Raw genomic sequence first — 25,506 nt, 5'->3', positions numbered from 1 at the left:
AACAGAAATCTTCTTTAACTTTTTTTTTTTTAAACAATGTTGGGGAGGGAACGTTAGGCCTCCCACATGCTAGGCAAGCACTCTACCACTGACTGAGCTATACTCCCAGCCCCTAGCCACAATTTTAGTTGGAGATTTAAACCATTTCTCTCAACACTTGTCAGAACAACTAGTCAGAAAATCAGCAAGAATATAGAACTCAACCGTGGTTACCAAGATGGCAGAATAGAACAAGGTTGCTTTCCTGGCTACTACAAGGTGAGAGACAAAAAATAAAGCAGACAAGTAGCTTCTCAGCAAGGCAGATGAATGAGAAAAAAAGTTGGTGTGGGGGGGGCACTTACTGGAATTTAATTCTAGGCACTAAAAGTAGATCAAGAACTCAGGAGGTTGATATAATAAAAGAAGAAATTCCAAGCTCCACAGCCACTCCCTCGGCCAGAGGCGCCAGCCAGAGCAATCCCTCGGTGAGCACAGAGGACAGATAATGAACTTAAAGAAACCCACATGTTAGGAGGCTGAGGTGTGTCTGCATACAAAGAGTTTAGAGATCAAAGACACTGCCCAACTAAACTAAAAGACATGCTGCACAACATCCTGTACAAGAAAGAAACAACAGCTTTCCCGGTGGTGTGCAGAGGACAGAGGAAGAAAAAATTTTGCAGCCACAGCTCAGGAACTGGCAGTTAAGGGAGCCGATTTCCAGCAAACCCGAGTCTGGCACAAAATAAAGGCTTGGCAAACCCCCACTGAACAACATAGAGGGTGCCTAAGTGACCAGGAGAATATCAAACATGGAGAGAGGTTGACCCAGGACTACTGGTCGTGGAAACCCACCCAGCTCTCCCTTTCCCCTCCAACAGCCTGCTTACAGGACTGGCTGGGAATTCAAAAAGGCAGGAGTGGGTGTTGAGAGCCACGGCCGAAGGGGCCCCAGCAAACTTCCAGCTGCCGGCTGATGATTGGCTCACAGCGGCCCCAGCAAACTTCTAGCTGATTGGCTCCTCTGCGGTGATGCTCATTGGGCTGTTTCCCTGCCCTTTCAGACCAAGGAGCTGCTCACTGGGGGACTTTTTTGGCTCCGCCCACGTGACCCAGCCAATCGGCCTCAAGAGCAGGAGGATTGTGGGAGGTGGAGAGAAGCTTGTGAGAGAGAGAGGCTTGTGGAAAGCCGGTGGTGGCAGTTGAGGCTCTGAGGGTTTTTCCTGAGAGGCTGTTTTGTTTGGCGTGTGTGGTTCTAAAAATAAAGTTAGTTTCTTTTGACAAGTGGCTCCTGATTGTGCCCAGCCAGACTGCGGCATTTCGCCTAGCCGTCTCCTTGCAAAATTCCTCATTGGCAACCTTCCATAACAGGTATTGTCCTCCATTTAGCACAGCTTTACACATATTAGCCCAATCTGCTGGCGTCATGTTCAAGTTGTTAATGGATTCGACCATGCTTACAGTGAAGGGTGCTTGAGGACCATAGGTTGTTACAGCCTCTTTTAGCTGCTTCACTGTTTTGAAATTTAAAACTTGGTAAAATCGCTGCCCTCCTGCCTCAAATACAGGGCATGTTAATATTTGAGATCTTGTCTCAGGATCCCAACTATCAACTGCGGGGGTTGGGGACCTCCCAGCATATGGAGGTGGCCTTGTTAGTTGGACACTTACGTCCTCTGGTGATAGAAAGGTGTTAGTAGCAGTCTCCTGTTGTAACTTTCCCCCTGATGGCTTTTTCTGTTTTATACTTTCTTTCTCTGTCTGACTAGCTTGAGAGGCCTTCTCTTTTACTTGAATCTTTTCCTCTGTCTGACTAACTTGAGAGACCTTCTCTTTTACTTGAATCTTTTCCTCTGTCTGAATAACTTGAGAGACCTTCTCTTTTACTTGAATCAATATGTCTTCTCCTTCCTCTACCATTGTCTGAACTGAAGGCTTTGGACTAAGCAAACAAGATATGAACGTCCACAATGGCAATGTGCCAACTGGCAGAGTCCCTGGGCTTTTCTTTTCTATTCTTTTTAAATCTTCACCATGATGGTTCCATTGTGATATATTTAACAACTCCTCCTTAAAAAGCCATGGGCTACATTTTTGTATTGTATCAACGTATGCCCTGACTGTTCTTGATTTTACTGAGATGCCTCCTTCCTCTAACAATTTACTTAACACTCTTTCAGTTTGTTTTTTACTAATTTCTGATCCCGTATTTCTACTATAATACAACCCAACAAGATGACGCCAAACAAGACCAAGACAAAATGAAATAAAAAGGGAACAACAAAAAGTCATTATAGCCTTTCTATCCTCCTGACATGTGCATCCGTCCTTTCTCCCTATCTGTTCCTCAGATGTAAATAGTTTTTCCACAGATGTGAGCGGTTTTTCTTCTGTCTCACTCATCTCCACGGATAGGCAACTTAAAACAAAAGTGAAGCAAAATAAAAGAGGAATCTTAAAATGCCCACCCATCCTCTCGCCCTGCCCTCAGGGGCGAGCAGTTTCACTTACCCTCAGTCGCTCCCCGTGCGAGCCACCAAATGCCGCAGTCTGGCTGGGCACAATCAGGAGCCACTTGTCAAAAGAAACTAACTTTATTTTTAGAACCACACACGCCAAACAAAACAGCCTCTCAGGTAAAACCCTCAGAGCCCCAACTGCCACCACCGGCTTTCCACAAGCCTCTCTCTCTCACAAGCTTCTCTCCACCTCCCACAATCCTCCTGCTCTTGAGGCCGATTGGCTGGGTCACGTGGGCGGAGCCAAAAAAGTCCCCCAATGAGCAGCTCCTTGGTCTGAAAGGGCAGGGAAACAGCCCAATGAGCATCACCGCAGAGGAGCCAATCAGCTAGATGTTGCTGGGGCCGCTGTGAGCCAATCATCAGCCGGCAGCTGGAAGTTTGCTGGGGCCCCTTCGGCTGTGGCTCTCAACATCTTGAGGCTTGTGGAAAGCCGGTGGTGGCAGTTGAGGCTCTGAGGGTTTTTCCTGAGAGGCTGTTTTGTTTGGCGTGTGTGGTTCTAAAAATAAAGTTAGTTTCTTTTGACAAGTGGCTCCTGATTGTGCCCAGCCAGACTGCAGCAAGTGGGAGAGATTGAGTTTGGAGACTGAACCTGAGACCAGGAAACATGCAGTCCACAGGTGACATAGTGAACTAAGAACTGGCTCTTCTACCACATGATTGGAATCCAAGGGAGATCCCTGGAGTACAGTCTTCCAGAATGGGCCAGCAATTTCTGGGCCCTGAAGGTGCACTGATTTAAAATCTCCAGACCAACTGGCATTCAGCAGAGAGCCTGGAGGCTACCTAAGCCTAAATTTGACCTCCAGGAGTTCCACCTACAGAATTAACTCTCTTACTCTAGCAAACCCACTCTTGGGGTAAAGCAAACATCATACTCCAAATGACCCCACCTAACACTGCTGAAAAGGGAAGCTGAGAATCTTTTGAACTCCAATGGAAAAATTCTTTTGATTGAGATCTTTTTCCCCCTTTTTTCTTAACTCTGTTTAATTGTGACCTTAATGGTTCATGGACATTTATACATATTCATATTTGGGGTTTTTTTTTCCCCTCCTTGCTAGCATTTTTAAACAAGTTATTTTTCATGGATCAGTTTGATCCATGAAACATTTGAGGACTAGAATGTTTAATTACTATATTTCAGTTTTGTTTTGTATTTTTTATTTTTAATTTTTAAAATGTTTCCTTTATGTATATTTTTTTCTATCATCTGCTTCCCTTGATTCTCTTTCTCTCTCTTCTTCCATGAACAGCCAATTTCATTGTTCCCTCTTTCACCCTTTCTTTAATTTTTTTACTTCTATCTTCTCTGCTCCTCCCTCATAATCATCACATCCTACATCACTTCCGTTCTCTCTTTATCCAGCATTCAAAATTGTAACCCCTTTTGCAAACATATTGTTCTTATTGTAGGTAATAACTGATCCTATCATTTCTGTTTATTTTAACAATATTGTAGACATCATAGCAGGAACTATTTGGTTTAATGCTGTATTTTGTTCATTATTTTCATTGGTTGTTATTATTTGTCCATCCCTAAACAGTGAGGTACTGGAAACCTTCAGGGACACTACAAGTCTACAGGGTAGAAGCTACTACCTCATATTGTTAGATGGGTAGACACAAAAACAATATGGAAAATCAAGGGAAAAAATTGCCCCCCCAAAACCAAGATATTTCAATAGCAGAATCTATCAACACCACAGTGGAAGAAATGTCAGAGAAGGAGTTTAGAATGTACATAGTTAGCCTAATCCGTGAGGTAAAGGATAATGTAAAGGGTGACATCAGAGAAAAAATACAGGAAGTGAAAGATCACTTTCAGTAAAGAGGTAGAGATTCTGAAAAAAAAAAAAAAATCAAGCAGAAATCCTCGAAATGAAAAAACTCAATAAACCAAATTAAAAATTCAATGAAAAGCATCACCTACAGACTAGACCACTCAGAAACAGAGTTTCAGACAACAAAGGCAAAATATATAATCTTGAAAATAAAGTTGACCTTGAAGAAAAGATGTTAAGAGATCATGAATAGAAATTACAAGAAATATGGGATAACCTGAAAAGACCAAATTTAAGATTTATTGGAATAGATGAAGTCTCAGGATACAAACCAAAGGAATGCACAATCTTTTCAATGAAATAATATCAGAAAATTTCCCAAATGTAAAGAATGAAATGAAAAATCAGATACAGGAGGCTTATAGGACCCCAAATATACAAAACAACAACAGACCCACACCAAGGCACAGTATTATTAAAATTGCCTAACATACAGAAACAGAAAGCTTTAAAAAAATACTTTAAATCAACTAGATTAATATAATCGATGATATGAATAGCAAAGAGAATATTATACTGAATAGACCAACCTGTAGAGAATGAAACAAAGGTTAATAGATATGAAATATAGGATAGAACAGAATAGAATTTTAAAGCCTATAAGAGATAAAGGACAGGTTTCATTTAGAGGGAAACCAATCCAGATCTCAACTGATTTTTCAACCCAGATACTCAAAGCTAGGAGGTCTTAGAAATCATATATATCAAGCTCTGAAGGAAAGTGGATGCCAGCCAAGAATACTATATTCAGCAAAATTAAACTTAAAAATTGATGATGAAATAAAAACCTTCCATAATAAATGAAAATTAAAAGAATTCACAACTAGAAAGCCTGCACTACAAAACACACTCCATAAAATATTTCATGAAGAAGAAATAAAAAATAAAACTGAAAAATAGAAAAGGGGAAACTGCCCTAGAAGAATAGTCAATCAAAGAAAAACTAATTCAAATTAAAAATCAGAAATGAATCAAAATGACAGGGAATAAAAATCATTTCTCAATAATAACATTGAATGTAAATGTCATAAACTCATCAATCAAAAGACATAGACTAAAAGGTCAGATTAAAAAACAAGACCAAACAATGGGTTATCTCCAGGAGACTCACCTCATAGGCAAAGACATATGCAGGCTGAAGGTAAAAGGGAGGGGGGAAAAACATATCATTCACATGGATCTTGTAAACAAATGGGTTTCTATCCTCATATCAGATAAAATGGACTTCAAGCCAAAGTTAATAACAAAGGACAAAGAAGGACAGTTCATACTGCTTCAGGGAATTATACATCCATCAACAAGACATAACAATTGTAAATATTTATGCCCCAAACAATGGAGCATCCAAGTACATCAAACAAACCCTTCTCAATTGCAAGAAGCAAATAGACCACAACACAATAACACTGGTTGACTTTAACACACCTCTCTCACCACTGGATATATCCTCCAAACAAAAACTAAATAGAAAGTCATAGAATTTAAAAATATAATTAATAATTTAGACTTAATATACATATCTTATTCACTAATGACTGAATACACCTCCTTCTCAGCAGCACACAGCTCCTTCTCTAAAATAAACCATATCTTCAGCCACAAAGCAACTCTTAGAAAATACAGAAAAAAATAGAAATAATACCTTGCATTCTATCAGATCATAAAGGAATGAAATTAGAAAACAGCTGGCCTGGAACTTGCACTTCTCCTGCTTCAGGCTCCCCAGTCACTGGGATTAAAGGCAAGCACCATTGTGCCCAGCAAGACTTATTCTAAAGGTACAATAATCAAGACTATATAGTATTGGTGGAGGGGTAGATACACAGATCAATGAAACAGAATAAAAGAACTTGGGAATGGACTCACCCAACTATACCAAAATGCAAAATCCATCCACTGGAGGAAGAAGAGCGCTGGAATAATTGAATACCTAGAGGGATAAAAATGAACTTCAACCTAAGATTCATGTCTTAAACATAAATTAACTCAAAATGAATTGTGGACTTTAGTGTAAAACCATAACACTTTTGGTGGGGGCAGGGATAGGAGAAAACCTGCAGCATCCATTAAAGAAAATAATACAGGTAAGAGAAACTTGCCAATATTTTTAAAGGCCGCTCTGTGAAAAACCTTATTAAGAGAATGAAGATTAAAACTACAGACTAGAAGAGAAATTTACAAACCACATATCAGACAGAGAGGTAGACTAATAACCATCATTCAAAATCCAAAAGTTTTTTTAAAAAAAATCCAATTAGAAAATGGGAAGATGGCATGCAAGTACACTTCACCCATACAGATAGTAAATAAGCTCATGAAAAGATGTTTAACATTGTTAGCTATTTAAGGAGATGCAAATTCAAATCACAATAGAATATTGCTACACATCTTATCAGAATGACTAAAATAACAAGAATAGTGACAACACCAAGTGCTATTGAGGATCACTTACACATTGCTGACGAGAATGTAAAATAGTACATCCACTCTGGAAAACAGTTTGACGGTTTCTTTAAAAAAAAAATAAATATGCAACTACCATCCAAATCAGCAATATCATTTCTGGGAATTTATTCCAGGCAAATGAAAATTTATGTTCATGTAAAAACCTATACACAAAATTTTTAGTAATAGAAATAATCCAGATGTCCTTCCAAATATTTTATGAATACCAATGATGCCACTCCAGTACCATTCTTGTGGCGTGTCTTCTTGTCCACATGTGAGAGTTTGGCAGACAGGACCTAGTACAGACCCATAATCCATCCTCACCATGTAAGGTTATTTTAATATATGAGACAAGCAGAATCCCTGCTGCTGTTGAGCTCACAGTTTTGGAGAAGAGATAGATAATCAAACAAGTATATGCAACTGATTATTTTGGCAATAGATTATTGTTATAAATCCCTGTTATTTCATTTCTATCCCCAACCTCAAAATTCAGTAGCACCTCACACCAATTTACACAGACGTGCATGGACTGTTTTATATTTGTACCTGAAACTTAACGCAAAATGTTCCAAAGGACTAGATGAAAATCCTAGGACTCCTAATTAAATCTGTCTAACTTAATTAGAAATCCAAACACTGCTGAGGTTCTCTGATCAAAGGAGCAAAGAATAGTTAGCCTGGTTTAATTATTTTGTTTAAAAAAAGGGAAAAAGAAAAAGCTAGGTTTCTCCTCTTCTTAGACCCATTTATTAATGAACCCATAGATTAAGTAAAAATACTTGGGGCCCACAAAGTCAGATAATCCAAACTTCCCCACTTATTCACAATATTCATAACTTTTACAACTTCCTTAAGCCTCAATTTCTTCTCCTGAAAAAAAAGACTTCCTGAAAGTACCCAGCTCATAAACAGTTTGTGGGCTAAATGAAGTACAGTAATGCCTGTTAATGCACTGAGCATGATGCCTACCACATGGCAACCTCTCAGTTCCATTATATAATGATAATGTAACATTCACATGATTTTCTTAGGACATATTCTTGAGAGTAAAAGTAAAAAAATCAGAGCGTTTAAACATTTTTAAATTCCATGAACATACTAAAAAATTATTTTTTGAGATTATTTAGACCAATCTATATTGCCACTGGCTATGTAGAGAGCACCTATCTCTCCTGATACTTTCCAGCTTTGTGTGCTCTAATTTTAAAGTATTTATAATTTAATAGGTGAACTGTGTATATTCCTTCTTTTGTTTCTTTGTCACTAAAACTCAATGGTTTGTTTTTACAAATTCCTGATAGATATTTGTATTTCCTTTTTGGTAGACAGTTGATTAGATCATCTATCTATGTAACTATAAGGAATTTGGTTTTTATTGATTTATGGAAACTATATACTAAGGATATTCATTCTTGGTTGATGTGTGGAAAGGGGTGAGAGCAGTTTTACTGTTCATCACTGAGATGGTGAATAACATTTATGAATTGATTAATGACTTTCAGAGGGTTGGGGATGTAGTTCAGTGCTATAGAGCCTGCCTAGCATGTGAGAGGTCCTGGGTTCAATCTCTAGTACTGACAGGAAAGAGAAGGAGGAGGAGGAGGAGGAGGAGGAGGAGGAGGAGGAGGAAGGAAGGAAGACAGACAGACATGCCTGGACTCCTGACCCAAAGGAACTGTCATGTAATAAATGTGCATTAAAGTATGACTTTCAAACTGCTTTTTAATCTGTATGGGTGGTAGGATAAAAATTACCTTTTGTTTTGTTTTATTTCTATCTACATGTCATTTCCTTTAAACTACAAATGCAGAGATACAATTTCTGCTTACTATTTGTGAGGTAGCTACAGCTCGTCCTGCAGGTGCCTTCTTTCCACCCACTACAAGTGAGTATTGCTGGTAAAATCCTGCTGCCCTCTTCTGCACAAAGTTTCCCTGGGTCAAACAAGTCCACTCTCACTGCTTTGACCCCTATTTCACTCGTTCACAGACCTTGGCCAAGGACTGATTGAAATCTGGGTATGAACGACTCACTGCCTTAGTCCATGTGAGACTCACTCTGCACAAGCCGTGCTCCAGATCTTCTCCAGGATTCCAGAGGGACCCACACTCTTGCTCAACTCTTCTCCCCTGCCTTATTCTGCTTCCTCCCTCCCTTCTCCTTGGAGCATTCTCCCTATAAACCCCCATGAACAGGACTCCCCGTCTTAGGTTCTGTTTCTGGGAAATCCAGCCTGGGGCGATGGCCTTTCCAGGAATAATCATTTCTGTTCGTTCCTTTATTCCCATGTCCAGTCTGGTTCCACTTCACCACCATGCTGCGCATGTCACCATCTGGCAGTTGAGTACATAAAGGGGTGGATTGTTTCCATAGCTTGTCCAGGGTCATCTGAGGTGTTGGTTAATGTTTACTGAGACCCCTGAGGCAAAGTAATCTGAAGGTGAACTTTTGGCCAGGTCAGTTGAAACGCTGGCTTGGCACCCAGCCTCTGTGAACTGAAATCTTACATCTTGTTCCCCACGGTTGATTCCTTCAGAGCAGAAAATGATTCACACTGGCTCAGCAGCTCCAGCATAGAAGGTACAGAAAGTGCTTCACCCGGAGGCTGGAGAGGCTGGGATATGCTGGTTTGCAGCCATACATGGGTAGAGCTGGAGAGTACCACAGTGGTTAGGTAATCTTATAGGGGTGGGGGTGGGGGACCAAGGCCCAGAAAGGTGAAATTACTTATTCAAGGTCAAGTGGCACAGCAGTACTGCCCCTACAGGCCATTTTGATTGCCTTTGATTCTCTTTGCCTTTGATTTCCCCCTATTACTCCAAATCTCACAGGCCCCTTTCTGTTCCCTCCTTGCAGCCCAAGCTCAGCCCAATGTTGGTTTGTCCTTTAAGGGAACACTATCCTCTACCTCCTCACCAACCCTGCATTCCTGCCTCACCTGCCTCTGTTGGTCCTCACCCCTGTGTCCAGCTCCTTATAGGCTACTGAGAAAATGTCAGCACAGGCCACACCCTCAGCTGACCCAGGCCTTGACAGCCATTGCTGATGTATGGTGGTCCACCCCACCCCACACTTGTACCCCATTCCTATAATTCCTCACCCTCTAATACACACTCCCTGAATGACTTCTTTAAGGAAATAGAAGCAACAAAGCACGTGTCCCCTACACCTTCTCTCCTGCTGCAAGAGCTTACAGCTGCACCCAAATGTGTCATCTTTCCTCGGTCCACCTAGTGGCTGTCCCTTTAACCCCTGCTCCCTGGAGGCCCGGTTCCTGAGCATGAACATTCTCTTCTCTCCAGCAACCAACCCTGCTGTCTTCCTCTACTTTCAATATGCTTATAAACTTGCTCAAGTTCCTCCCATCCTATAACCAAGCCAAATGACTAAGTACCCTCCTTGGATCCTGTAGGAGCCAACAGCCCAGCTTCTAAGTGCCTCCCTCCCTTCCCAGTGAATGCCCTGGACAGACCCATCATCACTCTCCATTGCTTCCTCCTTGGCCCTTCATTCTTGAACTGTCACAGCCTCTGATTTTCTTTTGCTAATAACCAAAGATGTTAATAACCAAAAACAGTAATCCATCCTGAGGAGGTGTCTCCCTGCCTCCTTCGCCCAGCCAGACAGCTCCGGCCACATCCAGCACTCTTCCCTCCTTGCCAATGCCCACAGCTGGTTTTCGGGGCTCACAGCACACCCGCTATTGCACTTGACTCTCACGCCACAGACTGCACCACCAACCATCCTAGTTGGTTCAGGATGGACAACGTTAGTAGGATAGGGAACTTTCAGGACTAAAATTGGGAGAGTCCCCTCAAAATTGGAATGGCTGCTTCACCCCAATTGACGTCCTTGAAATTCTACTTCCACCGTCTCCTGGGTCCCCTCCTATCTTCCAAACCATTATTTCTCAGGTTCTAAAAAACACTTTCTCTTTGGCTCAGCATTTATTTCTCCAGGGGTCTCTCCTTTGGTGCTGTACCCGGGCCATCTCATCTCCCCTCTCCCCTGGTCAGCTCACAACTTCCACTTCTCTCCCTCCCTCCCAGGTCTCTTGTGACTCTACCGCAGCCTGCGTTACATGTCCACACAGAAAACCAAGTTCAGAGACTTCGCCATGGAATCCATCCTCCATCTCCCCTTCTTGGTAAACAGAGAACAGGGTGCAAGGTGAGGAAGTATGAGGAGGACTCTCAGGAGATCAGTTCCTTCTGTCCCTCCATTGCCCTCTTCTCCTAATAACAGCGGCTGAAGTCCTTTGGGAGACCCATCTCTCCCAAAACGTAGTTCATTGTGTTTTACATGGTCAAATCCAGTCAAGGCCAATCAGCTCTTGGGTGAAGGGAGATGAGGACATAACACAGATGACACAGGTTCATTCCAACCTGTGTCACTTCCTACAGCTCAGACCCTGGAACCGCCCCTTTCCTGGTTTTGTTGTTGTTGTTTGTTTGTTTTTGTTGTTGTTGTTGTTTTTTTGAGGTCTGGCTAATGAACTTTTCACTTGATTCTGAGCTGGGCCATTTTCTTCCACTAACTTTTCTTTTTGCTGAAATCAGTCAGAACTGATTTTCTTTTGTTAATAACTAAAGATGCAAATAACCAAAGAATAGTAATAGATCCTGATGAGGTATCTCTCTGTCCCTTAACCCCCATGTGCCACCTCCACTGGTAAAACCGTAGAATTTCTTCCATTTCTCTCGAATCGGATCCCTCTTCTGAAGCTCTGTTCTACCTCTTTCTTATTTCTGATGCTGTCCTCTCTTGCCGAAGCTAAGCAATATTTCCCATTTTCAAGTTACTGTGTCAAGCACTTAACAATTATTCTTTCAAAATCCTTCAAGGTACGTTTTGTTATCTCCTTTTTAAAGCAAGAAATTAAAACTCAGAGAGGCGGCATTCACTGCCCAGGGAAACAGGCAAGCCACACCGTGAGCCCGTGCTCTGTGCCACTTCAAGCAGCCTCCCCAGCTGCTATCCCAGGAGAGCCTCTCTCCCCACAATGGCCTCCAGAAGGCTTCCTTTAAAAGACAGATCTGGCTAGGTACACCCTTGCTTCAAAGTCCTTCTGAGGCTCTGCTGGCTAGAGGATGCCCCAGGCCCTACATGTGGCCTTTCTGCTCTTGTCCTTGCTTTCTCCTCAGCCCCATCAGCTCCCACCCCCGTCTCAGTCTTTGCTTCTAGCCACATCGACTTGCTCCTAATTCCCTTGGAGTACTATTCCAGTTCTCGCCATATTGTTCTTGAGCATCTTCTCCCTCCTGCCTTCTCTCTTCCCTCAAGACTTAGTTCAGCTGCTGTTTCCTTCAAGGAGCCTTGTTTGACAGTATAACCTCATCTGCCACCAAGCTATGTGGAATTCCTTCTGGCCTGTGCAGTCTGCTGCGTAGACCAAGACCAATCAATCCTCTTACTACATGACGGTGAAACTGTCTGTCTCCTCTGCTAAGCTAGATGCTCCCGGCAGGCCAGGGCTGTACTTTATCCCTGTTTGAGTTGGGTCCCAGAACCTGGCACATGAGAAGTTCTTGCACTAGTGATTCTCTTGCTCTTCCTGCGCATGGTTCCTAGGGCCCTGTCTGCCTTACAGCTGGTCACACTCTGACGCTGTGATGCCGCTGCAGCAACACAAGGAAAGCCATTCCCCCAGCCCCGCCTCAAAACCTGCCACTGTCTCAAAAACCCAGCCCAGCAACCAAAAGTTGATTTCTACAGAACTCACACCCTTTGATGATACTTTCTTAAACCATCAAGGGGATTCACACAATAAGAAAATGTCTTTTAAAATTTCCCTTTTTCTCTCTTCCACTTCCCCAAGGTACCACAGCTGCTCGGTACCATTGTCCCCAACACCCAGCTTCTCCTCCACCCCCGTCTTTGCTCTCACTTTCTGCAGTGAGATAAGAGAGGCCTGAAGGACAAGACTGGCACAGCCAGAGCCTCTGCAGATCAGAGAAATAGAGCAGCATGGCTCCCTTTCTCTCCAAAGCAGACAGGGACAATGGAGTGCCTACTCATTTTTAGAGGTGTATTCAGATTGGCGTAGTTGTTTGCCTCCTACTTAGGAGTTTCTGATAACTTCAGTACTGTAGATGTGTCTCAGTGAACATCTTCAGCCAGAGATGTTCTCAGTCGGCACCTCCACTTTTGATTCTTAAAGAAAATATGTTCCCTATCATCTCTTCGCCTCAGTTTTCTCATCTGTCAAATGGAAGTAATAATTCCCCTCTTATAAGGTTGCTCTGGGGATCAAATGAGAGAGAAAATGCAACAAAAGCTCTAACAAAGTTAGAACTAGGCCAGGCGCACAGAAAGTGCTCAGTAAGCTTAGCTACTTTTGTTAGGTGGTAGTTATGATTGTAGGTTTATTATTGCTGAGCCTTTGCTGCTGGCTACCAGCACCAGGCTGTTACCATGACTTGAATATCACAACCTGCCCTATCATTCCACTAAGAATCTACGTCCTTTTTGGAGAGGGAGAGGACAACGGATGAATAGATAGATAGATAGATAGATAGATAGATAGATGCATGCTAGAGATTGAACCTAGGACCTCGCACATGCTAGAGAAGCACTGTACCACTGAGCAACATCCCCAACCCTTTTTATTTTGTTTTGAGACAGAGTCTCACTAAGTTGCCCAGGCTTGCCTTGAATTTGCTAACTGCCCACCTCAATCACCCAAATTGCTGGGGTTATAGGTCTACACCACCACACCTGGCTTTAAATTTTTAATTGACATGTACAGCTGTACATATTCATGGGTCTCAGTGTGATACATGTTTACAATGCGGCATCAACTCAAGATAATTAGCATTCCTACTTCCTCTACATGATTATCATTCTTTTTAGTGGTTGATAGACCTTTATTTTTATTTATACGTGGTGCTGAGAATCGAACCCAGTGCCTTACACATGCCAGGCAAGTACGCTACCACTGAGCCCCAGCCCCAGCCCCTGATTATCATTTCTTTACATTGAGAAATGAAATTGGGAACCTTAAAATTTCAAACTCTTCCCTTCTAGTTCTTTATCAAATATATAATAAGTTGTAGTAAATTATGGTCACCCTGCTGTGCTGTAGAACACTGGAACTTATTCCACCTATGCATTTTGCTGCCCATTATCCAAACCCCCTCAATCCCTTAGGGTCTTCACTTTAGTGACTAGCATTGCTAAACCCCTACTCTTCAAGTCACAAGCCTAAAAGACCAATCGTGTTGATTTGATTAGAACTGACGGGTTTCACAGGACATAGGAAAATAGGTAAAATCAGGCAAACTGGGACTGGTTGGTTCCCCTCATTCTTGATTGTCTCCCTGCCCTCTCCCATCCATTGGTCACTAACTTCTATAAGCTCAACCTCCTGAATCCATTCTCTATGCCACTTTCTCCTATAAGCTGTCTCCGGTTGGGTGCAGTGGCACACGCCTATAATCCCAGTGGCTGGGGAGGTTGAGGCAGGAGAATTCCAAGGTCAAAGCCAGCCTCAGCAACTCAGCAAGGCCCTTAGCAAGACCCTGTCTCTAAATTTAAAAGACAAGCTGTCTCCTTCTTGTGGCTGTCTTGCTTCTGCTTTCCCACCCCTCTTGTTTCCCTTAGAACTACTAGAATGACCCTCCCAAAAGATGCCTTCCATGGAGCATATCTCCCACTAAGATTCTTCAGAGGTCCATCCTGCTTTCCTGTTGGTCCCAGTTCCTTGCCACTGCTAAGGTCTAATTTATCAAAACTCTACTGAAAGACCAGTACTTATTTATAAGCATTTTTATATTTTTTAATGAGATATTATTTATAAGCAGTCATTTTGTTGTTTTGGCCTAAGACTCATAACCGTAATACAAATGTAAAAATATTTTGATCAGACTTCCTCTAGGATGGGTAAACTGTCTTTGTTGACAAAATATATGGATAAGTGCTTGGGTCGGGCTGTCTCCTCCATGTGAGACGGGGTGTGGGGTGAGGATTTGTATATGAGTCAGAGGGAGGAGAAGATACGAAGCCAGAAAAATGAAGGTCATGAATTTGGGAGCAGGCAGATGGCTATATGGATGTGATGTGACCCTGAACCACAAAAATCTACCTCCATTCACCTTCAGCAGCATAACAGAGCTTGTGAAAGAATTGGTGCTTGTGGGTTGTTAGTGGAACTTAGTGGGAAGGGCTAAACTTTGCCTCTAAATGGACTCAGTGCTGGCAGCACATAGCAGGGAGATGGAGAAAGAAACCAGAGCCAGAGGACTGCTGATGTCACACAGACTGTGGGTACAGGTCAAGTTCACCAGACTTCCCAGGGATGGGGAGCCCCAACTAACTTGTACCTTGCACAACCGCCTTCCAAAACACATCTTCACCCCTGCAGTCCTGGTTTGGGCTCAGGTTTCGAAACCCCATAGCACAGAGCTGGAGGAGGAGAAAGATCTGTTTTCAAGAAGGGTCAGGCCTCAGCAAAACTTGACCTTCTCTCTCTCTGATTCTGCAAAACTTGGAGTTCTTCTTGTAATTTTTTTTTTTTTTTTTGTACCAGGGATTGAACCCAGAGGCACTCAACCACTGAGCCACATCCCCAGCTCTTTTTATTTGTTATTTTGAGACAAGGTGTCCATAAGTTGCTTAGGACCTTGCTAAGTTGCTGAGGCTGGCTTTGAACTTGCAATCCTCCTGCAAGTTACTGGGATTACAGGCATGCCCTATCACACAGGGCCTTTTCTTGACCTTAATAAAACTTATCGTGTCTTGTATATTCACCCTTAAATTTTGTCAGAAAGGATTTTTGTTATTTTTCTTCCCCACTCTCCTTCTCACCCATATTTTTGAAAAGTTTTATTGATGAAAATGCATTTTACTCACAGTTAATCCATTTGCTCATATTTTGGCAATTAGAACCTTATACAATATAATTTTGTCAAAAGCAACCCAAATACTAAGTATAACTATAATGCTTTAATTTTAAAAAATGAAATTTAAAAAAAAATCTTGTACAAGTGTGGGTCAACACTTCTGATTTCCTTGAGATAACAAAATTAGTGCTGAACTCATATAATTCTACATCAAAGCCAAGCAGTTTTATGGTTTAATAATAGCAAATGTTTGTGGAAACTTTACCCTGTGCCAGGCAGCATCCCATTGAGGTGGGATTATTATTAATCTGTGTCACAGTCAAGGAAATATAAGAGGCTGACTTTCCCAGCATCAAGAGCATGTGGGCAACAATGCCAGGTGATCCCGTGACAGAGCCCACAATATCCTATTACAAAGGGATAAAATAATGCAGTTAAAATGTACAATTTCTATCTCGTTTTGTAAAATATTGCAAAAATGTAGAGTTCCTCTGTCACTCTCTTAATCCCCCTAAAAGTTCTAAACTTCCAGGAAATAAAAGAATCCCTCTTAAGAGAGTAATTATTTTTGGTTTCAGTGTTTAGAAGAAGCTGGTTTTACTATGTAAATCTAGACAGTTTTCAACTTGGTTCAATATATTTTCTTTTCTTTTCTTTTTTTTTTTAACTGCATGCAATATTTACACTGCTCTGCCCAAAAAGCCAAGAAGCATAACTTTATAAATATTTCTCATCCTCATTAATATACAGACGTCAATTCTGTCTAACTTTGAGCAGTGTTTACATGCTCTGTGGTCCTATTTTGAATGCCATTCCTTTTACCAAACATGGTATCAGATGTCCTGTTGACATAATCCATGCATTTGTCTTCTAACACCCTGTACATGATGTCAATGTGGAGGCCCGCCTCTCACCTCCCAATCCGGGGTCATAGAGCTAGGTGGGGAAGAGAGTGTATCTATACCAAGGTTTGGCTTTTTGTTTTGTTTTAATGAATGACTTCATTTTAAGTCATTTATTTGGGATATTTTACCAAAAATGAGGTGGCCAGGCCCGAGAGAGACTGGAAAGGCTTCCTAGGAAGGCTGGGCTTTGCACTGAGGCTTGGATCAAGATCCTTTATCCCCCACTTACTCTCAGGTGTCTTTAGTCTGTTGTTTATTCTCTTCCTGCCTCATAAATCAAGTGACAATAATGTCATTCACCACAAAGTGGTTAAAAGGATTAACAGTAAAATAAAAGACAAGGAGACATAATAGAACCCAACTAAATGGAAGCAGCTGTTGTTACTATTATTAATTTAAGATTTTTTTAAAAAATATTTATTATTTAGTTTTAGGTGAACACAATATCTTTATTTTATCTTTATGTGGTGTTGAGGATCGAACCCAGTGCCTCGAGCATGCCAGGTGAGTGCAATACCACTTGAGCAACATCCCCAGCCCTAATTTAAGACATTTTTACAAGTTACCATCTTCCTTCCCAGGGAGCTTGTGTAATATAGAGCTTAATTACAAATTAAGACAATAATTTAGAATGATCATAGCTTGATTCTTTTCCTCAAAGATATTTTATTTTTAATTAAGATATTTTATTTTTAATAGGCCTCCCAGAGACAGCAAGTCTTAATGCAAATAAAATAATTGTGGACTTGTTGGCTAATAATAAAATATAGCAGAGGGGCTAATCATAGTATTTGAGGACATCCCTTCATATCAGCACCTTACTAATACCTACCATTTATAGGTCCTATCTGCCACGAGGCCCAGTATAAGGAGACTCATTATGTTACTTTACTCATCTTCATTGCCCTGAGTTATGAATCACACACCATTTTAAGAATGAGAAAACAGAGTCAGTTCCATAAATTGAACTAGGCTTGTGTGGATAGAAAGAGTTGAATTCAGCTCCAAACAGAAGCGTCTGTGACTCCAAAGTTCATATTCTCCCCTTTATACCAGGCTGCTTTCCCAGCAAACGAGAATAAGCATCTAAAACATAACTACTCAAACCCACACATATACAGTCAGCTGGGTTTTGACAAAGGATCCAAAAACACACACTGGAGAAAAGACAGCCTTTTAAAATACATGGTGCTAGGAAAACTGGTTATCTATATGTAGAAGAAGGAAACTAGGCCCTTCTCTCTCACCCTGCACAAAAATCAACTCAAAATGGATCAAAGACCTATGAATTAGGTCTTTGCAACTTCTAGACAAAACTGGTGGGTCAACAGTCCAGAATATAGGCATAGGCATTAACTTCCTCAATAGGACTCTTAAAGCTCAAGAATTAATATGCCAAGAATTAGTAAATGTGATGACATCAGGTTAAAAATCTTCTGCACAGCAAAGAAAACAATTAGGAACATGAAGAAAGAACCTACAGAATGGGAGAAAATCTTTGCTCTCTACTCTTTGGACAGAGAATTCATATCTAGAATATACAATGAACTCAGAAAACACCAAAAAATAATAATAATAACCCAATCAATAAATGGGCAAAGGAACTGAACAAGCACTTCACAGAAGAAGAAATACAAATGGCCAACAAATATATGAAAAACTGTTCAATGTCATTAGCAATTAGGGGGAAATGCAGATCAAAACCGCACTGAGATTTCATCTCACAACAGTCAGAATGGCAGTCATCAAGAATACAAACTATGATAAATGCTGGAGAGGATGTAGAGAAAAAGGAACACTTTTACACCTTTGGTGGCATTATAAATTCATGTAAGCACTATGGAAATAAGTATGGAGGTTCCTCAAAAGACTAGGCATGCAACCACCTTAGTATCCAGCTATACCTCTCCTTGGTATTTATCCTGAAGAATTGAAGTCATCGTATGATAGTGATACACGCATACCATGTTCATAGCAGCACAATTCACAATAGCCAAACTATGGAATCAGCCTAGGTGTCCATCAATGGATGACTGGATAAACAAAATATGGTGTGTGTGTGTGTGTGTGTGTGTGTGTGTGTATGAATAATCCATATGAGTTTTATTCATCCATTAAAAAAATGAAGATCAAGGGTTCTATGTTTTCTTTTATATGCAGAAGCTAGAGAGGAAAAAGAAAAAGATCTGTTGAGAAAGGGACCAAGGTTGTGGAAGGTAAAGAGAGAGAGAAGACGAGCTAGAGTGTGATATTGGCCAAATTCTAGTGTTATATTCTGTACATGCATGAATATATAACAACAAATCCCAATGCACCAATAAAAAATGTGGAAAGGGAAAAATAATGAAAATAAAACATAATTACTGACATGTGAACACTTGGGGAATATTGGGAACTGTGCTCAGATCTCTCTAGCATCCGTGGTTTGGATGATTATTCTTTGCTGGCCTCCTACACTGCAAACCATAATGTAATTGGATATTCTTATCTCAGAGGCAAAATAATCAGCATGTGTTCCCCTACCCTCTGCTACTGCCTAGCCTTAGGCAAGTTTCTTAACCTCCAGCCTCAACTTTCTAATCTACAAAGTGGGGGAAATACTAGGACCTAACTCAAAAGGCTATAATTAAGAACAGTAAATGAGTTGTTATTTGTACAAATTCCTAGTACAATACTTGGGACCTAGCAATATTTAATAAATGTCACCTATTATTGTAAAACTTAAGAACTGATTCATTTACAACTGAAGTGTCCATGTCTGGATCTCTTTCCTGCCCTGCACAGTTCCCCCATGTTTTCTCCCCAAGTTACAAAAGCTGTTTGAGAAATATTTCTGCCTGGAATTGGGAATTTGGGTGAAAATAAAATTAAACTAAACAGACTATAAAAATTCTTCTCTGCCAAGGTGGCTTGGAGCCAGGCCTGCTGGCAGTCAGAATGTATGAGCCAAGGAGGAATGAAGGGTATAAGTCCCTTCAGAAAATGCTCCTGCCGGGATGAATCTTCGGCATGGAATCAGAGCTGGCCTCCTCTGTGACAGGGTGCACTCCACTGAACAAGTGGCCTCTGTTGCCCCAGAGCCCCTGCAAAGTTCAGGCCAGACCCCCCAGTGTCAGCCAGTCTGACCTTCCCACCAGGAGAGGGAGGGCACAGACAGGGCCACAGTGTTGGTCTGTCTCACAGGGCTGGGCAGGACTGGCCAGAATCTCAGGCAAGGCAGGGGTGTCTCCCCAGGTGGCTGAAGGTAATGGAATAAGAATTTGTCAACAGAACAGTGGAACAGGAGTCAAGGCCAAGATGGGGAAAGACCCCCCGACTTCCCAGGAAAGGTCCCGAGGGGTTAGGTGACGAAAAGAGTGCACAGAAGCCACTGCGGGCTGCATACCAGAGAGCCAGGGGGTGCGGTACCCAGTGAAGCAGGGGACTTGGGGGACTCATCACCTAGGACCTTCTGGCCATGTCGAGGATTTTAGTTTTTACCCTAAAGGAAAGAGAACATTTTAAGCAGAGGAAATATGATCAGATTTGTGTTTTTAAATCACTTACTTGGTCTGAGGATGGAGCTCCGTGATAGAGTACTTCCCTAGCATGCATGAGGTTCAATCCCCAACACCTCAAAAAAAAAAAGTCTAAAATTGTTTACTCAACAAATATGATTGAACATCTACAACAGATTATGCAAGAAGAGTACTATAAAAACAAACAAAAAAATCCTCTAAGTGGACACATTCTCTTTAGCATGAAGATGAGACCAGTAACTAGAAGCAGGTTTATCATGTGAAATGTTTCATTAGGAAAGCTTTGTAAATGGCATATATGAAATTCAAATGCTGGAAGACAGTGTTTCTAAATGAGGAATCTGGAAAGCTTCCTAAAGAAGGTAGAATTTGAAGGCAGAGATGTTAGCTCAAAGAGACAGGGCTGGACGCAAACTGCACGAATCAGCCAAAAACCTTTATTCAGGAATGGAGTCATGGTTCTGATGGGGACCCACTCTCCTGGTGAAAAATGAGCCACTGAACAAAGGAGGGGACTGGGCTTATATAGGTTGTGGGTGTTAGTGAGCATGTTATTGGGTGCTCAAGAATTTAGGTTTGGGGGTTGGGGGTTGGTGGCCAGCACCTGGAGAGGATTTATATCAGAAAAATCAGTGTTTCATAGAGACTATCCTTCTAGACTTGATGAAACACGTTCTCCCTGCCTGTGGCCAGCATCTGAAAATGATTTATCTTGGGAGAGATGAAAGCTATCAATGTATGGCTTTCTTTTTCATTCCTTTTCCTTGGGCCTCATTATTTTGGGGTTTTTCATTTCCCATATCCAATAAGAGAGATTGACACTCATGGGTAACTTAGCCTCATGTAATGTAGACACTGTAGAGTATAGACACTGGCCTCTGACATCCTGGGCCCAAAGTTCTGGCTCTACTGTGCTTGAGAGTTGTGAGACCTTAAGCAAATTGCCCAACCGTTCTTTTGATTAATATCATTTTTATTTGAACCAGACCTTGAAATAGGCTTTGGACATACAGAGCCAGGAGAAGCTGCATTTAACAGGAAGGGAAGGATGTGGAGAGCGTCAAGAAAGACAAGGAGACCTGAAAGCGGAAAAGCAAATCCGTTCCCATTGACTGGAGACCAAGCGTCTTAAGAAGAATTGTGCAGTAAAGAAGAGTATTAACACTTTCTGAATTTTTCCAAGGTGCTAAAACTCTGCACACATTAATTCATTTAATATTCACAACAACCCCGAAAAGAAAGTGTAACTTCCTTCATTTCACACATGAAGAATCTGATGCACTGAGCCTTGAGCAGCACGGCCAAGCTTGTAAGGGGGAGAGAGGATGCTAACTCAGTCGTCTGATTCTGAAGCTCATGCCCTTCACTCGCTCCACACCTGTGCCTCCCCAACAGCCACTGTTCAGTTTGGACAGCACCTCTCCTGAGCTTTCCCTTGGCTCCCACAAGCACATAGTTTTGCTGTTTCTGAGGACATTCAAGAGCCTGATCTTCAGCTAGGAAAGCAACACCCAAAATGCTCTGCGCTGAAATACATATTGCCAGATGCCTCCTGAAGGTGACTACCCGTGCAGTTCAACATTCATTTAAAAGTGTAAGATCTCTGGATGGTCTTGAAGCATCAGTCACATTTCTTGTATTCACACCTCTGTGCTACCTTGGAGTAGTAGCAAATTAAGCCGGAATTAGCTTTTCACGCTGAATGATTTTATAAAGTTTGCTTCAAACTCCTGCAGCTTGACTACTTTAAGTGCCAAAAAAAAAAAAAAAAAAAAAGCCAATATGGTGGAAACGGCATTTAAAGCAGGTACATAAATTTACTCCAAGATCCTGGACTGTGTGCTTCCACAATTCGTTTTTTTTAAAATCGCTTCTTCTAGCTCTCAGTCAAATAAAAAGAAGACAGTTGGAACAAGAATTTTAAAAATGTTACTTCTTTCCAAAAAGAACCATTAGTGACAAATGTGTCTTTTATATCAAGGAGTAAATTCAGCCAGGGAAACAAACAAACAAACCAGCATGTCTTTGAGAATGGGAATTGACATTTGAGAGAGAATTGACATTTGGTAAGTTTAAAAATAGTTACTCCAGTAGATAGAGCATCTGCCCACTAAAAATATGAACCAACACACAGGCTCGCTGCAGTGTGGGGCTCGGACCAGGTTATTGGGCTATTCAATAATGCCCTATTTTTAGGGCAGTGGAGCCAGGAAAAAAAAACACCCTGGCTTCAGTGGCTCAATTAAACATGTAATTCAAGGGCATATAGAGCACATCTCTGAAATACCTAGAAATAAGAACTTGGAATTCAGAACACACTTTTCTGCTGTGGTTACAGGAAGGGAGACCAAGGTGATCACTGAGTCTATTCTTGTGATGGTGGAGATATTGATTGTCAGGACTGGGAGAACCTTAGAGATGACCTTGTACTGGACATTTGATGTTTATGGGCTGCCCAGAATCTGAACCTGCCTTTGGAGTATAGCTGGGAGGCAGAGCCTACTTCCTTCTCTAGAAAGCTGTTTTCCCAGTTCTCCTGGCGGTGAGGGCTCTAATAAATGACCCAGCTCAGAATGTCAGCTGCACCTGCTCAGGTTTTTGAGTCAGGAGTTAATGACGCAAAGAAGGAGGGAGAGCAGAGAATTCTTTCCGAGGATAGAGGCAAAGGCAGTAACATCCGGCTCCCCAGGGCAATGTGGCTGATGGTGCCAACAGGAGTGTCTGGTGCCCATTCCTAGCACAAGTGCAAGCTGTGACACTCAGTGTGCAATGGCATAGTGGCCAGGGTGGCCCTGCTGGAATCTGGATCCTGGTGGGGTCTCTGGTCCTGGTTTACCTGTGCAGGTTTCCTTGTTCCTGCTTGATATCTCTGGACCTTCAGGCTTCTTGGAAACCCAGTGAGCTGGCCAATCCCCTTTCAATCCATCCATTTTCTGCTTCAGTTACCCAGAGGCAATATTTATGCTTTGCAACAAAGAACCCTGGCTGCTATAATAATCCAACCCTGTTATTTTACAGATTGAATTAATAATAGTAGGTAAAGAACACACAGCTTATTAGCATCAAACCTCGACCTAGAAAGCAAGTCTTATGAGTCTCAATTTAGTGTGTACATCTTCATGTGGTTCAGGCTGACAGGATGGATGCTTCCTGTGGACATGCCCTCCTTGTTCTGTCCTGCCCAGAGGTCACCACTGTCATTATCTACCAGCCAAATTGTCTATATCCTTATGGTCATATATATCTAAAAAGAACAAATTTTAAAAATTGTCTCTATTTTTCTGAGTCATTTCAAAAGCCATTCCACTGGGCCCTATCTGATAGGCCCTGTCATTGTAACCTATCAGGCTACAAAGTATCTTTAGTTTTCCCTCTTTAAAAAAAAAAAATGTTATCAAGTGCCTACTATGTGTCTAGCTCTACTTAGGGATTCTATAGCAAGGTGCCGCAGTCTGGCTGGGCACAATCAGGAGCCACTTGTCAAAAGAAACTAACTTTATTTTTAGAACCACACACGCCAAACAAAACAGCCTCTCAGGAAAAACCTTCAGAGCCTCAACTGCCACCACCGGCTTTCCACAAGCCTCTCTCTCCCACACAAGCTTCTCTCCACCTCCCACAATCCTCCTGCTCTTGAGGCCGATTGGCTGGGTCACGTGGGCGGAGCCAAAAAAGTCCCCCAATGAGCAGCTCCGTGGTCTGAAAGGGCAGGGAAACAGCCCAATGAGCATCACCGCAGAGGAGCCAATCAGCTAGATGTTGCTGGGGCCGAGGAGCCAATCAGCTAGATGTTGCTGGGGCCGCTGTGAGCCAATCATCAGCCAGCAGCTGGAAGTTTGCTGGCAGCTGGAAGTTTGCTGGGGCCCCTTTGGCTGTGGCTCTCAACAGCAAGGAAAACAGAAATGGATTCAGGCATCATGAGTATTACCATAAAGAAGAAAAGACAGATATTAATCTAATAAACATAAAATTATAAACTGAAAACAACTAAGAAAGGAGAATATAGACAGTTATGACAGCATCCTATGGGGCCTTTTCTAAGTTAAGAAAGAATCTCTGAAAGTTTCTCAAAAGGCTAGGCATGGAATCACCAAATGATCCTTCTATACTACCCCTTGGTGTTTATCATAAAGAATTAAAGTCATCATACTATGGTGATACATGCATACCCACGTTTGTGGCAGCACCAATTCACAATAACCAAACCATGGGTACAGCCTCTGTGTCCATCAATGAATGAATGGATAAAGAAAATGTGGCATATATACACATGGAGTTTATTTAGCCAAAAATAAAAATGAAATAATGTCATTTGCAGGAAAATGAATGGAACTAGAGACCATGTAAGTGAAATAAGTCAAACTCAGAAGATTAAAGGTTATATGTTTTCTCTCCTATGCAGAAGCTAGACAAGAAGAAGGAAAAGAAAGTTAGGGGGAGACCTCATGAAAATCAAGGGGAGATCAGTAAAGGAAAGGGACCAATCACTGAGAGTTGGGGAGGGAAAGGGGAAGTGCTGAGGAGTGATATTAGCCAAATCATATTGTTATGTTGTACGCATATATGAATATGTAACAACAAATCCCATCATTATGTACTATAATTTACCAATAAAAAATGTGAATAAAATAGACACTAGTATTGCTGTATGTATATACGTGGCCGTATAACCAATGTGATTCTGCAACCTGTACACTTGGAAAAATGAGAATTCATACCCCATTTGATTCAAATGTATGACATGTCAAGATCATTGTATTGTCATGAGCAACTAATCAAAAAAATGTGAAAATAAGACTCCCTGAGGATGTAGTATTTGAACTGAGATCCAAAAGTCAGTTAATTTGGTGAACAGCAAGGGGGGAGTTTCTAGGTAAAGGAACTGGCAGTCCAAGGTCCTCAAACAGGAGATGCACAAAAGTAGGAACAACTAAAAGAAAATCCGCTGAGCAGGGAGTGATGAAAGGGGCTGGGACTGGCATGTTGGAGCAGAGACAGAGATCATTTAGGACTGGTGGGCCTTGGAAAAGATATTGCTGTTAACCATTGGGGCAGCAGGGAGCTGCTGAATGAATTTAAGCAGGGGAGTGTCCTGGTTATACTATATTTTGAAATCATCACTGTGGTGGTTCCATGGATAATTAATTGGAGAGGAAACAAGTGTGGACATATGTAAATCAATCATCAAGGGAGAGGCGAGGGTAGCTTAGGATAGTAGTGGGTTAGGAGGGATACTGTCAGACTGGAGCAATAGTAGGATGAAATAAACAAGACTTGGGGAGACTGGAGAGTGGGTATTAAGATTGGTAAAGCTACACTTCTGGATAGATGGTGGAATTATTCACTGTAGAAAGGCTAATTTGAGGATGTCATGGGCTTGGCTTTAAATAAATTGAGTTTGGGATGTCTTTTAGACATTCCAATGGGGTTATTAATATGTATGAATC

At 41.7% G+C, this 25,506-nt stretch overlaps 2 long non-coding RNA genes across 3 annotated transcripts in view; one reads left to right on the top strand and one right to left on the bottom strand.

Moving 5' to 3' along the window:
• LOC124096968 (uncharacterized) overlaps positions 1-10,150 on the bottom strand; it is a 62,653-nt gene extending 52,503 nt beyond the window's left edge. Inside the window, exons 1-2 of the long non-coding RNA XR_006853062.2 lie at positions 8,854-10,150; positions 6,212-6,275 (exon numbers count right to left, since the gene is read on the bottom strand). This is a non-coding gene — a long non-coding RNA (uncharacterized LOC124096968). The remainder of the gene's footprint in view (positions 1-6,211; positions 6,276-8,853) is intronic.
• On the top strand, positions 9,151-24,903 carry LOC124096969 (uncharacterized). Of its 2 annotated transcripts, XR_009227380.1 has the most exons (4): positions 9,151-9,376; positions 10,846-10,966; positions 21,046-23,501; positions 23,952-24,903. It is a non-coding gene; the product is annotated as an uncharacterized LOC124096969 (long non-coding RNA). The 2 variants fall into 2 exon arrangements; XR_006853063.2 differs by having other exon boundaries at positions 21,046-24,903.
• The last annotated feature ends 603 nt before the right edge of the window (positions 24,904-25,506 follow it).

The sequence above is a fragment of the Marmota monax genome, unplaced genomic scaffold, assembly GCF_021218885.2.
Source record: "Marmota monax isolate L192 unplaced genomic scaffold, Marmota_monax_Labrador192_F-V1.1 WCK01_AAM20220418_F8-fsc00023, whole genome shotgun sequence".
NCBI lineage: Eukaryota > Metazoa > Chordata > Mammalia > Rodentia > Sciuridae > Marmota > Marmota monax.
Note: the sequence above shows the minus strand (reverse complement) of the source record. Positions and strands in the feature narration are given on the sequence as shown.